We start from the raw sequence: 14,951 nt of genomic DNA, 5'->3' as shown, positions 1-14,951 counted from the left end.
CTAGCTAGTGCCTCCTGTCACTAGCTAGCGCCTCCTGTCACTAGCTAGTGCTTCCTGTCACTAGCTAGTGCTTCCTGTCACTAGCTAGTGCCTCCTGTCACTAGCTAGTGCTTCCTGTCACTAGCTAGCGCCTCCTGTCACTAGCTAGTGCCTCCTGTCACTAGCTAGCGCCTCCTGTCACTAGCTAGTGCTTCCTGTCACTAGCTAGTGCTTCCTGTCACTAGCTAGTGCCTCCTGCCACTAGCTAGTGCCTCCTGCCACTAGCTAGTGCCTCCTGCCACTAGCTAGTGCCTCCTGTCACTAGCTAGTGCCTCCTGCCACTAGCTAGTGCCTCCTGTCACTAGCTAGTGCCTCCTGTCACTAGCTAGTGTCTCCTGTCACTAGCTAGCGCCTCCTGTCACTAGCTAGTGCCTCCTGTCACTAGCTAGCGTTTCCTGTCACTAGCTAGTGCTTCCTGTCACTAGCTAGCGCTTCCTGTCACTAGCTAGTGCTTCCTGTCACTAGCTAGTGCCTCCTGTCACTAGCTAGTGCCTCCTGTCACTAGCTAGTGTCTCCTGTCACTAGCTAGCGCCTCCTGTCACTAGCTAGTGCCTCCTGTCACTAGCTAGCGCTTCCTGTCACTAGCTAGTGCTTCCTGTCACTAGCTAGCGCTTCCTGTCACTAGCTAGTGCTTCCTGTCACTAGCTAGTGCCTCCTGTCACTAGCTAGCGCCTCCTGTCACTAGCTAGTGCTTCCTGTCACTAGCTAGTGCTTCCTGTCACTAGCTAGTGCCTCCTGTCACTAGCTAGCGCCTCCTGTCACTAGCTAGTGCTTCCTGTCACTAGCTAGTGCTTCCTGTCACTAGCTAGTGCTTCCTGTCACTAGCTAGCGCCTCCTGTCACTAGCTAGTGCCTCCTGTCACTAGCTAGCGCCTCCTGTCACTAGCTAGTGCTTCCTGTCACTAGCTAGTGCTTCCTGTCACTAGCTAGTGCCTCCTGCCACTAGCTAGTGCCTCCTGCCACTAGCTAGTGCCTCCTGCCACTAGCTAGTGCCTCCTGTCACTAGCTAGTGCCTCCTGCCACTAGCTAGTGCCTCCTGTCACTAGCTAGTGCCTCCTGTCACTAGCTAGTGTCTCCTGTCACTAGCTAGCGCCTCCTGTCACTAGCTAGTGCCTCCTGTCACTAGCTAGCGTTTCCTGTCACTAGCTAGTGCTTCCTGTCACTAGCTAGCGCTTCCTGTCACTAGCTAGTGCTTCCTGTCACTAGCTAGTGCCTCCTGTCACTAGCTAGTGCCTCCTGTCACTAGCTAGCGCTTCCTGTCACTAGCTATGGCCTCCTGTCACTAGCTAGTGCCTCCTGTCACTAGCTAGTGCCTCCTGTCACTAGCTAGCGCTTCCTGTCACTAGCTAGTGCTTCCTGTCACTAGCTAGTGCTTCCTGTCACTAGCTAGCGCTTCCTGTCACTAGCTAGTGCCTCCTGTCACTAGCTAGTGCTTCCTGTCACTAGCTAGTGCCTCCTGTCACTAGCTAGCGCCTCCTGTCACTAGCTAGTGCTTCCTGTCACTAGCTAGTGCTTCCTGTCACTAGCTAGCGCTTCCTGTCACTAGCTAGTGCCTCCTGTCACTAGCTAGTGCTTCCTGTCACTAGCTAGTGCTTCCTGTCACTAGCTAGTGCCTCATGTCACTAGCTAGTGCCTCCTGTCACTAGCTAGCGCTTCCTGTCACTAGCTAGCGCTTCCTGTCACTAGCTAGTGCTTCCTGTCACTAGCTAGTGCTTCCTGTCACTAGCTAGTGCTTCCTGTCACTAGCTAGTGCTTCCTGTCACTAGCTAGTGCCTCCTGTCACTAGCTAGTGCCTCCTGTCACTAGCTAGTGCCTCCTGTCACTAGCTAGTGCCTCCTCATGAACACTCATGAACACTCATGAACACTCATGAGCACTCATGAACACCTTGATGTAACAAATGTACAACGCCTGTGCAGTAATCAACACATGAAAATACATATACATGTGCAATCAAAGGTACGTAAGGTTATACATAGTAATAATCTTACAGTGATTTATATCACAATTCACGTGGACACTTGTAATCATTGGAAGAGAGTGTTGATCACTAACTTTCACTGTCAGGAAGTCACTATAGATGCCGTTCACTGGCAGGAAGTCACCAGTTGCCGTTCACTGCCAGGAAGTCACTAGTTGCCGTTCACTGCCCGGGAGTCACTAGTTGCCGTTCACTGCCCGGAAGTCACCAGTTGCCGTTCACTGCCAGGAAGTCACCAGTTACCGTTCACTGCGCTGAATCTGGTTATAAATATGTAAGTTATAATTTAATAATTATACTATGCAGGCGATGAGTCACAATAACGTGGCTAAAGTATGTTGACCAGACCACACACTAGAAGGTGAAGGGACGACGACGTTTCGGTCCGTCCTGGACCATTCTCAAGTCGATTGTGACCATTCTCAAGTCGATTGTGACCATTCTCAAGTCGATTGTGACCATTCTCAAGTCGATTGTGACCATTCTCAAGTCGATTAATAATTATAATAATTCAACAATCAATGTTTTGTGAAAATATTGAGCAGTAAACTAAGCAATGTTGCCCAAATGCTCAAGAAGCGTTACAGGCAAACAGTCAGTGGGTAACAGTCAGTCTCAAACTGGCAAGCAGTTGATAACTGTTAGTTTCAAGCTGACAAGCAGTTGATAACTGTCACTCAAGCTGACAAGCAGTTGATAACTGTCACTCAAGCTGACAAGCAGTTGATAACTGTCACTCAAGCTGACAAGCAGTTGATAACTGTCACTCAAGCTGACAAGCAGTTGATAACTGTCACTCAAGCTGACAAGCAGTTGATAACTGTCACTCAAGCTGACAAGCAGTTGATAACTGTCACTCAAGCTGACAAGCAGTTGATAACTGTCACTCAAGCTGACAAGCAGTTGATAACTGTCACTCAAGCTGACAAGCAGTTCATAACTGTCACTAAAGCTGACAAGCAGTTGATAACTGTCACTCAAGCTGACAAGCAGTTGATAACTGTCACTCAAGCTGACAAGCAGTTGATAACTGTCACTCAAGCTGACAAGCAGTTCATAACTGTCACTAAAGCTGACAAGCAGTTGATAACTGTCACTTAAGCTGACAAGCAGTTGATAACTGCCAGTTTTAAACAAGAGGCGACAAATAACGATGAAGCAAAATGTAAACAAAAAAATAATATTTCAAATAAATTCCTTAAACCGGTATCTATAAGTCTCCAAGAGGCCGGTTGTGGAAGGAATCCGGTTGAGATGAGAGCTGTGTGAGGTTGGGGTGTGTGTGTGTGGGGGGGGGGGAGCCCAGCTGTTGTGGTAGGTGTGTGTGTGAAGATAGAACCCACCAGTATTATGGCGTGCTGATCTGTGTGGTACGCACAGAATGTACAATCTCTCCCCTCCTAGCTGCGTTATTCTCTGGTCTCTCGTCTCTCCTCGCCTTCCCTGGCCTTCTCCTGCTCTCTTGGGGAAAGGCGGGGCTGAAGAAGGCTCTGGGGAGAGGGTGTGACGCCCGTGGGACGGGCTGAGATGGGGAAGGGTAGAGTTGAGAGGGCAAGTATGTGTGGAATGCAAGAGTTAGCAGCAGCCTAGCGGAGCCTAGTCGAAGTGTGGGAGGGCTGGCCGGCCGGGCGGCGCGCTCCCCTCTCACACTTGAGTGAGTGAGTGGGTGAGTGAGTGGGTGAGTGAGAGAGATGCTCTGTTCACTTGTTGTCACTGTGAATAATTTCCTCATATTTTGGTTGAAGGCCAAATGCCTGAAATATCATATTTCTTGCCCATCATATCCAAAATTAAAATATTGACAATGTAAACCTAACCAAATGTAAACCGTGTCAGCAAAACTACTTATACATCATTATGATGGAATATGATTTTTTTTAAATCTATAGATAATTCTATAGTACTGGTGCTATCACAAATATACAAGAAATGTGAATATGAATCAAAATAATTTCCTACCGGAAATATTAGGCCGAATATGCCAAGTTTGCCTACAGTAGGGAGCGCATGCGCACCTCTGTAACCTTTCCTCCGACGCCCAACTCCATGGGTACAGGGGGTACATGATGACCAAATACAAATTATATGTAACTTGCTCATCGCAAATGTCAGCTGTTTAACAAAAAGATCATTGGGGTCTAGTTCCTGAACTTGTCACCGGAGGGTCTGAGATGTTAAGGTACAGTACTGGTGCCTGAAGTGTCAGAAGGTACAGTACTGGTGCCTGAAGTGTCAGAAGGTACAGTACTGGTGCCTGAAGTGTCAGAAGGTACAGTACTGGTGCCTGAAGTGTCAAAAGGTACAGTACTGGTGCCTGAAGTGTCAAAAGGTACAGGACTGGTGCCTGAAGTGTCAGAAGGTACAGTACTGGTGCCTGAAGTGTCAAAAGGTACAGTACTGGTGCCTGAAGTGTCAAAAGGTACAGTACTGGTGCCTGAAGTGTCAAAAGGTACAGGACTGGTGCCTGAAGTGTCAGAAGGTACAGTACTGGTGCCTGAAGTGTCAAAAGGTACAGGACTGGTGCGCAGCTCTGGTGCCTGAAGTGTCAAAAGGTACAGTACTGGTGCCTGAAGTGTCAAAAGGTACAGTACTGGTGCCTGAAGTGTCAAAAGGTACAGTACTGGTGCCTGAAGTGTCAAAAGGTACAGTACTGGTGCCTGAAGTGTCAAAAGGTACAGTACTGGTGCCTGAAGTGTCAAAAGGTACAGTACTGGTGCCTGAAGTGTCAAAACGTACAGTACTGGTGCCTGAAGTGTCAAAAGGTACAGTACTGGTGCCTGAAGTGTCAGAAGGTACAGTACTGGTGCCTGAAGTGTCAAAAGGTACAGTACTGGTGCCTGAAGTGTCAAAAGGTACAGTACTGGTGCCTGAAGTGTCAAAAGGTACAGTACTGGTGCCTGAAGTGTCAAAAGGTACAGTACTGGTGCCTGAAGTGTCAAAAGGTACAGTACTGGTGCCTGAAGTGTCAGAAGGTACAGTACTGGTGCCTGAAGTGTCAAAAGGTACAGTACTGGTGCCTGAAGTGTCAAAACGTACAGTACTGGCGCCTGAAGTGTCAAAAGGTACAGTACGGGTGCCTGAAGTGTCAAAAGGTACAGTACTGGTGCCTGAAGTGTCAAAACGTACAGTACTGGCGCCTGAAGTGTCAAAAGGTACACTACGGGTGCCTGAAGTGTCAAAAGGTACAGTACTGGCGCCTGAAGTGTCAAAAGGTACAGTTCTGGTGCCTGAAGTGTCAAAAGGTACAGTACTGGTGCCTGAAGTGTCAAAACGTACAGTACTGGCGCCTGAAGTGTCAAAACGTACAGTACTGGTGCCTGAAGTGTCAAAAGGTACAGTACTGGTGCCTGAAGTGTCAAAAGGTACAGTACTGGTGCCTGAAGTGTCAAAAGGTACAGTACTGGTGCCTGAAGTGTCAGAAGGTACAGTACTGGTGCCTGAAGTGTCAGAAGGTACAGTACTGGTGCCTGAAGTGTCAAAAGGTACAGTACTGGTGCCTGAAGTGTCAGAAGGTACAGTACTGGTGCCTGAAGTGTCAAAAGGTACAGTACTGGTGCCTGAAGTGTCAAAAGGTACAGTACTGGTGCCTGAAGTGTCAGAAGGTACAGTACTGGTGCCTGAAGTGTCAAAAGGTACAGTACTGGTGCCTGAAGTGTCAAAAGGTACAGTACTGGTGCCTGAAGTGTCAAAAGGTACAGTACTGGTGCCTGAAGTGTCAAAAGGTACAGTACTGGTGCCTGAAGTGTCAAAAGGTACAGTACTGGTGCGCAGCTCTGGTGCCTGAAGTGTCAAAAGGTACAGTACTGGTGCCTGAAGTGTCAAAAGGTACAGTACTGGTGCCTGAAGTGTCAAAAGGTACAGTACTGGTGCCTGAAGTGTCAAAAGGTACAGTACGGGTGCCTGAAGTGTCAAAAGGTACAGTACGGGTGCCTGAAGTGTCAAAAGGTGCAGTACTGGTGCCTGAAGAGTCAAAAGGTACAGTACTGGTGCACATATTACTGCCTCTCGTAGCTCTATAAACCCTCTATGTGCTTCCCATTTGCTCTGTTCAGGGTGGGTGATAGAGACAGGGAAATTTAATTGTTACGCTATCATTATCATTCACTTCAATCCTAATTGTTTTTGTACTGTTTGATTCCTTGTTTGATACTACATAATACAAGTAAACAGTTTGTGTTACCCCATCATTGTCATCTAATTTGCATATCAATATGAAACTGTCCATATCCTCTAATTTAGTATTATGATAATAGTTCCCAGTTTTCAGCATTCATCCATGTTTCTGTAATTGCAATAGTACATGAGCATAATTTTAGAGTCCATAAGTTAATTCATTTATTGCAATTATAATACTCCTGTTATCCTTTGCAGTATATATTTATACTATTATTAAGTTTGTGACTATGTCCCATCTACCGAAATCTTCTTGTAAATACTTCTTAAAATGTTGACCAAACCACACACTAGAAAGTGATGGGACGACGACGTTTCGGTCCGTCCTGGACCATTTTCATCCATTCTGGAATCGACTTGAGAATGGTCCAGGACGGACCGAAACGTCGTCGTCCCTTCACCTTCTAGTGTGTGCTCTGGTAAACATACTTCAGCCACGTTATTGTGACTCATCGCCTACACACACTAGAAAGTGATGGGACGATGACGTTTCGGTCCGTCCTGGACCATTCTCAAGTCGATTGTGAGAATGGTCCTGGACAGAGCGAAACGTCGTCGTCCCTTCGCTTTCTAGTGTGTGTGGTCTGGTCAACATATTTCCGCCACGTTATTGTGACTCCTCGTCTGCATATTTCTTAAAAATTCCTGGGATTTTATGTTTTTTATTTTTATTATTACCCCAGCATATTTTCTCGGCCAATCTAGCTTGATTTTCACATTTAGAACTCTGCAACGTTTCTTCGCCTCAACGCAACGCTTCAACTCCTTCCCTTCCCAGCGCCATATAGTCGTAATGGCTATATCCCTTCCGTCGGATTCCCTATTCTGTAGCAATTAAAACATAAGAAATAGCTAATGCATTTGAAGGGGTTAAGTCCTCCACTCTCCCCACCCTAAATACACCTCTTTGAATTTGCCAGTCAATTGATTCTAAGTCTATGTATTACTGCCCTAAAATTGGCAAGTATTGTCTTACCACTACTCTTTATAACATCAATAAGTTATCTGCATTGAAGCAGATATATTGATTCCTACTTTCATTTAATTTGCTACTCTTCCTCTCGTCCGCATCAGGAGAGGAAGAGCTAAGTCCCGAGTAGGCGGGGCCAGTGAGCCATAGCTCATACCCCGTAAGCACAATTAGGTGAGTACGTGTCAATCTTCCCAGTCACAGGGAAGCAATCTAATATTCTTATCTGTTCCTGTTCTTGTTACATAATGCCTGAGCCACATACTTAACCTGAGAGTCACACACACACAAGTGATTATAAGTGTTATTTTATTTTACTGGCACTTTATCATCTTTTTCTGCCTTTGATTCTTGTCTGTCTTACCTTGCTTCTTGATGCTGTCATCTCCGCAACACTGTCAGTTGGTTCTGAAACTCTCAGCTTCTGTATCTTTCCAGTCACATTACTCAATGTTTATCTCCATGCCTGACTTGTCTATGACAGTCTACCTCTTCCAGTTAGTTTTGTCCCTTATCTTTTCCCTTAATCCAGTCTAGTCACCAGTCTTCTAGATGTTATTGCAACTCGTCTTAGAAGACTCTGTTATAAGAACTCTGGGAGTTTGCATCACATGCCATAGTAGACCTGACCAAATGTAAACTGTGTCAGCAAGATTATTCACACAGTCTTCTGCACTTAAGTGATGATATGTGAACAAAATTAAGAATTTGGAAGTAAGTGTTACTAATGTTCAAGTATTTCATTAAAAATTATCATCTTGGAATAATTGGCTAAAATTTATATTTTAGCAAATTATCCCAAATTAACTGTAGGTAGTGCAATCACGTGATTGCAACCCATCCACCACTACCACCCACTGCATGGGTGCGGGCTGCATAATAGGCAAATTAAAACTGTATGCAATTGGCTCAACTAACTTACTAAGTGTTAGGGGCTCTTGAAGTCAGGCTGATGTTAATTTGATAAACTCTGAAGAGAATGTTGATTTATTGATATGTTAAACTATGTACATATCTCATCAGTGCTGTAACTTGCTAAACGTTTTTTTGGGGTTCAATTACTGAACCTATTATGTGGCTCTGTAATTTTTGGACAAACGCTCACATAGTGAAAAAGAGAAGCATGATAATGGAACTATTTTGTAAATAAAATCTAGCAGCAAGTACCCTCACACAGCTCAGACAAGCGAAGTATTCTCATAATAACATATATATGTATATATATATATATATATATATATATATATATATATATATATATATTTAGAAAGTAATAGCAGTAGTACTTATCAAAGAACGATCGAATAGGGCACGAAGGTGAAACACCTTGATAGAATCTTCAGCCAATTTAGTTAGTAGTAGTTTTAGATTCAGCTACTCAGAACAAAAGTTCCAAGTAGCACGGGCTATGGTGAGCCCGTTGTGGACTTACCTGGCACAGGAGCGGGGCTGTCATCTTCAGCCAAACTGGAAGAATGTCATAATCATTGCCAGGCTGGACATAATTACATTTAGTGATCTGGGTGCTCGTCCATTGCATGTACTCCACCCAAGGAAGCTTACACACTTTTTATATTTGTTGGATTATATGACATTATGAACATCAAATTGTCTAGAGGAAAAAATATCCCACACGTACGGTTAATCAAAAAAACATTTATATTATAAAATATGCAAATGCAATTTAAAAACATAGATCCTCTTGGACCCCCCCCCCCTGCACCACAACCACCACCATCCCACTCCTTCCTTAACCACCAACCCACTCCACCCCCCCCCCACCCCCTGCACCACAACCACCATTACTATAGAGCACTTTGAAGACATATGAGAAAGATTTAGGATAGGACAGAGGAAAGGAATGGTGTCCTGCAAGAAGCGAGGCCATTGCTGTACTGCTGTAAAAACTACTCAACTCATGAAATGTACAAAACAGGAGTTGGAGAGAGAGAGTAATTGGTGGTAACATGCAACCAACCATAGCCACAAGGAGACATGGCAAATATAGAGAGGGAAAGACCAAAATGAAATGACAGAAATTCTACAAAAAATTTCAGGTTGGAGCTGCAATAATGGAAATTTAGCATTTCTGCAGGCTAGGTAGGTTTCAGAGGGAAAAAAATCGACCATTAAAAGTAATTTGTATGAAGAACAAACCAGTTAAATATATACTGGTAGAAAAGAGATACTTGAGGAATGAGGAAAAGTATCACACAGCATTTATTAGACAGGATATATCTATGGATAACAGGGAGACAGCAAAGAGAATCGACGAAGAAAGATCGAATTACAAATACACGGAGACCAGCTAATGTCACAAAGGAAGACACACACAGCCCATGTGTGTGTCTGGCACATGTATGTACCAGTAATGTAATGTAATGAATGTAATGGCACACACAGGAAGAAGCAGACCTGACACCAATGAGTGCAACACAAGGCGGCAATTATGGGGTTGACTAGCAAAATGAACCAAGAGAGTAACTACAGAGGAAGTAGTTGGGCTGCCGAGTCTGATAAAGCAACCACCAAGCACATGCTGGGATGAGTGACCAGACCACCACACTCCTTCCTCTATCAGACACAAATGCAGACCTATGAACAACTGCCCCTCTGGGGAAACAACAGCAGCCCAATTGTGATGAGCACCTATCTTGAGGTTATCTTGAGATGATTGTCGGAAAATCCGACACCATTTAATAATCATACAGATAATAGCTGTATTACCCACAAGTTACCCATAGAAAACGTAACTTGTAGTGGAATTACCGTCTATAGAAAACGGGATATCATCACCACATACTATTATAATTCACCAGCTATTTTGCTGGGAATTATTCTTAAATACATTAGTCTTTGGACTTTACCATCATAAAAACATCTTATATAAATTAACTTAATTATCAATATTAAAGTAGAGTAAATGTGACCCTTCTATCACTTTCTGAAATCTGGACAAAGTAGGCCAGGCGTCAGGGAGGAGGGAGGCATTGTTGTGTCACCTCCGAGACGTGTGGAGCAAATTCGGCTCCTATCATTCTGGACAATGTCGGCCAGTAACGTCAATAGTATGGAGTGTTAAACAACCATTGTTATACGAGACCAGAGGCTCACACGGGAGCAAATTCGGCTCCTGTTAATTTTACTTGGACGTAGTGTTATGGATACCAAAGGTGTACCATCTGTCAACACGCTGTCAACAAATCAAGTTAAGTGTTCTTTCCGAAACCCATTATTTATCATTAGTGGCCATTAATGTCATTATATAGGGTGACCCGGTTAGATCACATGGAAGCCTCAAACTAAAGGTAATTAAGCCAGGTCTTCATGTTCCATGTACTGTTTTCTCTCATATAGCTTGTCATATATAGGATTCTGGCTTCACAGCTAGCGCACTTTTGACAGGTCAAGTCGAGGATGCAAGATTTGTGCACCAGTTACTGGGTGATATGGAAGCTACCTCAAAGAGGATAATTAGGTGTCTACACCCTAGTTATACCTGGTGGACTAACCTGCTGTACTATAAGATAAGGAACCTCATCAATGTATGTAGCTATTACTGTAGTTTGATTGGCTGCATATATATTAATTTAATAACCCCCCCCCTAATGTGTAGAGGATCGATTTGTGAGATTATGAGATTATTGCAGAAATACAGTCCACTTATCATTATACAAATTGCTATCGAAGTATATAAATTAACGTAAATATAAATTCATATAAATTAAATAAATATAAATCTCACAGGTCGGTTCCCACAATGATTTTGGGGCTCAGCGTCCCCGCGGCCCGATCCTCGACCAGACCTCCTTTTTGTTACACCCCCCCCCCCCAGGAAGCAACCCGTAGCAGCTGTTTAACTCCCAGGTACCTATTTACGGCTAGGTAACAGGGGGCATCAGGATGAAAGAAATATTTTGCCCATTTGTCTTCGCCTCCACCGGGGATAGAACTCGGAACCTCAGGACTACGAATCGCGAGCGCTGTCTATTCAGCTGTCAGGAGCCTACTCAACTGTCAGAAGCATACAAGTACATTACAGGATGAGTAGCGTAGCAGCGTAGAAGTAAATGCCACGCACCAAATAGGGTGAACAGAACTATTAGGGTGAACAGAGGAGGAGCCCAATAAACTCGGCCCTCGGGAAAAACAAAATGAATCGGACCAAAAATCTACACTTATGGACCTGCTAATTTTCCTAATGGTAGGGCTGGAGCACCGTACACTGTAATTAGAAATAACGTCCTTTAAAACATATTGGAAGAAAAAGCTGACTTAGAAAATGTTGTTTATGTAGGCGATGAGTCACAATATCGCGGCTGAAGTATGTTGACCAGTCCACACACTAGAAGTTGAAGGGACGACGACGTTTCGGTCCGTCCTGGACAATTCTCAAGTCGATTGTGAAACGTCGTCGTCCCTTCAACTTCTAGTTGTTTCTTTAACATATTTACTGCCATTGTTGTGGCATTAAGATACCTCGCAAGAAAAACAAGAAGACATTAGAAAGAAACAAGGCAGAAACCCAGGGGACAGTCGCTTAACCAAGAGCTGTTAAACTGTTAACCAATCATGGACAGTTGCTGTGACTGGAGTTGCAGTCACAGCAACTCCAGTCACAATACGAGTTGCTTGCCACACTGGAACCTGGCGTATACCCACATGTACCCAAGTGTTGGCGTCATTTAAGTATTTGGAGCCTCCAGAATACACATCTGTCATCAAATATGGGAATTATGTCATATTTATGAAACTCTATGGACTCGACAGCCACCATTTCATATCCACTAACTCCATGGAGGAGGGGGGAGGGGGGGGGGGGGAGGGGAGTCACCATTAGAACCACCCCACCATTGGAAATGAGGCCAACCCCGACTTACCTATGACAGTCCACTACCACCCACCATACAATTGTATAGCTGAAGTGCATGGCGGCCGAGAACCGAGCCTTGAGGCACCAGACTCATTTCCTTTATCCATTTAGTAGATCCTTTGCTCACAGCCACTCACTATGTCCAATTGGGAAATAGGAAATAGTTATGTATCAGATGGTATCTTCGCAGCGTAAAAACCCACATTCATTATATGCCAGTAGAATGTACGAATGTGTAGTCTATACACTATGAGTTTCAACAGAACATGCTGTGTTGACTGTGGGTTCCAATAGAATGTGTTTGCATTAAATATGGTTATAATAGAATTTGTGTTACATGATGGAAATGAATAAAGTGCCTAGTATTTTGGTGATCATTTGTCATTTTACCGTGGGATTTTTATAATCAACAAAAATGATCAACATATTCAAAACAATGCCCAACATAATCAAAACAATGAGCAACATTGTTTTAGCATGGGAGTCAACATAATGCATTGTTTTAGCATGGGAGTCGACAGAATGCATTGTTTTAGCATGGGAGTCGACAGAATGCATTGTTTTAGCATGGGAGTCGACAGAATGCATTGTTTTAGCATGGGAGTCGACAGAATGCATTGTTTTATCATGGGAGTCAACGAAATGTGCCTTAATTACTCAGACGGGTTTAAATAATTCACTGGTGTTAAAACACTGCTACTTGTATTGAAAATGTATAAGATGAGGGGTGGGGGGAAGCTACCAAAATACCCCTATTTTATCCCCTTTCCTCCCCCTACACCGCACTCATCTCCTATCCAACCCCCCTCCCCATTCCCCCCATGCCAGCAGCATCCCCACCCCACCTCACCCATTTATCCCCCATTCCTCCCAGAGAGTTACGTAGCCTAGTCCTGCCAGCATTTCCGGGATGGCTGTTGCCATGGGTACGGGGGTCGTCAGTATCTTGAATTACTCTCAATGACAAGCCTGACGAAATTCCTATCGTATCCACCAGCTTGTTTCAAAGTGGTGGTTCATAATGCTCCCTTTTATTTTATTTTTTTCCCTGCCTGACCACCACCTCTCGTCGCAAATTTCGAAAAGGAATGTAATTGGCATCTCGTTTTTCCCGAACTGTTTTCAGAGATTTGATGCATTGTTTTGTAATGGTGTACTAGATTAATTGTGATTGGGTGGGGTGGGTGAAGGGGGGGGGGTTGAGCTTAGGCTCATTGGTTCCCTCCTTTCAATTGTATGTATATATGATTTATATTGTATTTTTTTAAATAAAGATAAAAAAAAATTGTGTTCGTCGAATGGTTCTTGTTTATAATTCACAGAATTCATCTGAAATGTTTATAATTGTGATTAAAATTTTCAATTTACGGTAGAATTAGATCGCATTGAAAGGAGGGTTTCCGGTGAGGAGGTCAGCAAGAAAAGTAAATATCATTGTAATTTACAATGATCTGTACCTCATTTTTAACAGTTTACCGTGTTTACGTTCCTATATTTTAACCATAATAAAGCTATGCCTTCTAACGACCCTTTAAGCTCCGGTGAAATATACCCAACAAGTGTAACAGTGTCCCAGATTATTGGCTCGTGTTCCCATGTACAGGTGCTAGTTATTGTTGTTTTTAACTTAACTTTAATATTCAAATGAAATAAAAGAGATTGGAAAGTATACAGGAAGGGACTGACAGGAGTAGGCTTCTACCGTCGCTTGGGTCTTGTCCCAGGAATCATCCTAAATAAGGATTTCCGTCAATGGTGAGTTTGGACTCAAATTTATTTCAATTAGGCCAGTATGGTTTGACAGTAAAGAGTGGCTATGAATCATATGAAATATGATAGACAAGCCGCCGGCTTCCTGTCCTTCTCGAGGCCACTATAGTGTTAGTGGCCCTCAGGTAAATGAAGGTTTATTCCAGAACAAGATATTCTATAACAATAGGTCTATTTACATTGAGATATACAGGGCTGATTTACGTATGAGTCAAGCAAGAATTACCGATAATTTGTTCCACATAAGAACATAATGGATAAACTGGCGGGGAAAACTCATGTGGTACAAATCAGCTTTGGTACAAAGTGAGATTAATAAATTAAATGTAACTTTGCTGTGAACAAGTTCATCCGGTGTTTGAAGAACCAAAATTAGTGTATTGAGTTAATTTTTTGTGTGTTGTCGGAGGTGGGTAGTTTATTGTGCACCCCATACTCATCCTGTGAGTGGTAGTTTATTGTGCACCCCATACTCATCCTGTGAGTGGTAGTTTATTGTGCACCCCATACTCATCCTGTGAGTGGTAGTTTATTGTGCACCCCATACTCATCCTGTGAGCGGTAGTTTATTGTGCACCCCATACTCATCCTGTGAGTGGTAGTTTATTGTGCACCCCATACTCATCCTGTGAGTGGTAGTTTATTGTGCACCCCATACTCATCCTGTGAGTGGTAGTTTATTGTGCACCCCATACTCATCCTGTGAGTGGTAGTTTATTGTGCACCCCATACTCATCCTGTGAGCGGTAGTTTATTGTGCACCCCATACTCATCCTGTGAGTGGTAGTTTATTGTGCACCCCATACTCATCCTGTGAGTGGTAGTTTATTGTGCACCCCATACTCATCCTGTGAGCGGTAGTTTATTGTGCACCCCATACTCATCCTGTGAGTGGTAGTTTATTGTGCACCCCATACTCATCCTGTGAGTGGTAGTTTATTGTGCACCCCATACTCATCCTGTGAGCGGTAGTTTATTGTGCACCCCATACTCATCCTGTGAGTGGTAGTTTATTGTGCACCCCATACTCATCCTGTGAGTGGTAGTTTATTGTGCACCCCATACTCATCCTGTGAGCGGTAGTTTATTGTGCACCCCATACTCATCCTGTGAGTGGTAGTTTATTGTGCACCCCATACTCATCCT

The 14,951-nt window shown here is 43.8% G+C and overlaps 1 long non-coding RNA gene across 1 annotated transcript in view; it reads left to right on the top strand.

Annotated features, from left to right (window-relative positions):
* The window catches only part of LOC138370885 (uncharacterized), a 223,086-nt gene that overhangs the window by 125,553 nt on the left and 82,582 nt on the right, over nucleotides 1-14,951 (top strand). The gene's annotated exons all lie outside the window — the stretch shown is intronic.

Source organism: Procambarus clarkii, chromosome 33, assembly GCF_040958095.1.
Source record: "Procambarus clarkii isolate CNS0578487 chromosome 33, FALCON_Pclarkii_2.0, whole genome shotgun sequence".
NCBI lineage: Eukaryota > Metazoa > Arthropoda > Malacostraca > Decapoda > Cambaridae > Procambarus > Procambarus clarkii.
Note: the sequence above shows the minus strand (reverse complement) of the source record. Positions and strands in the feature narration are given on the sequence as shown.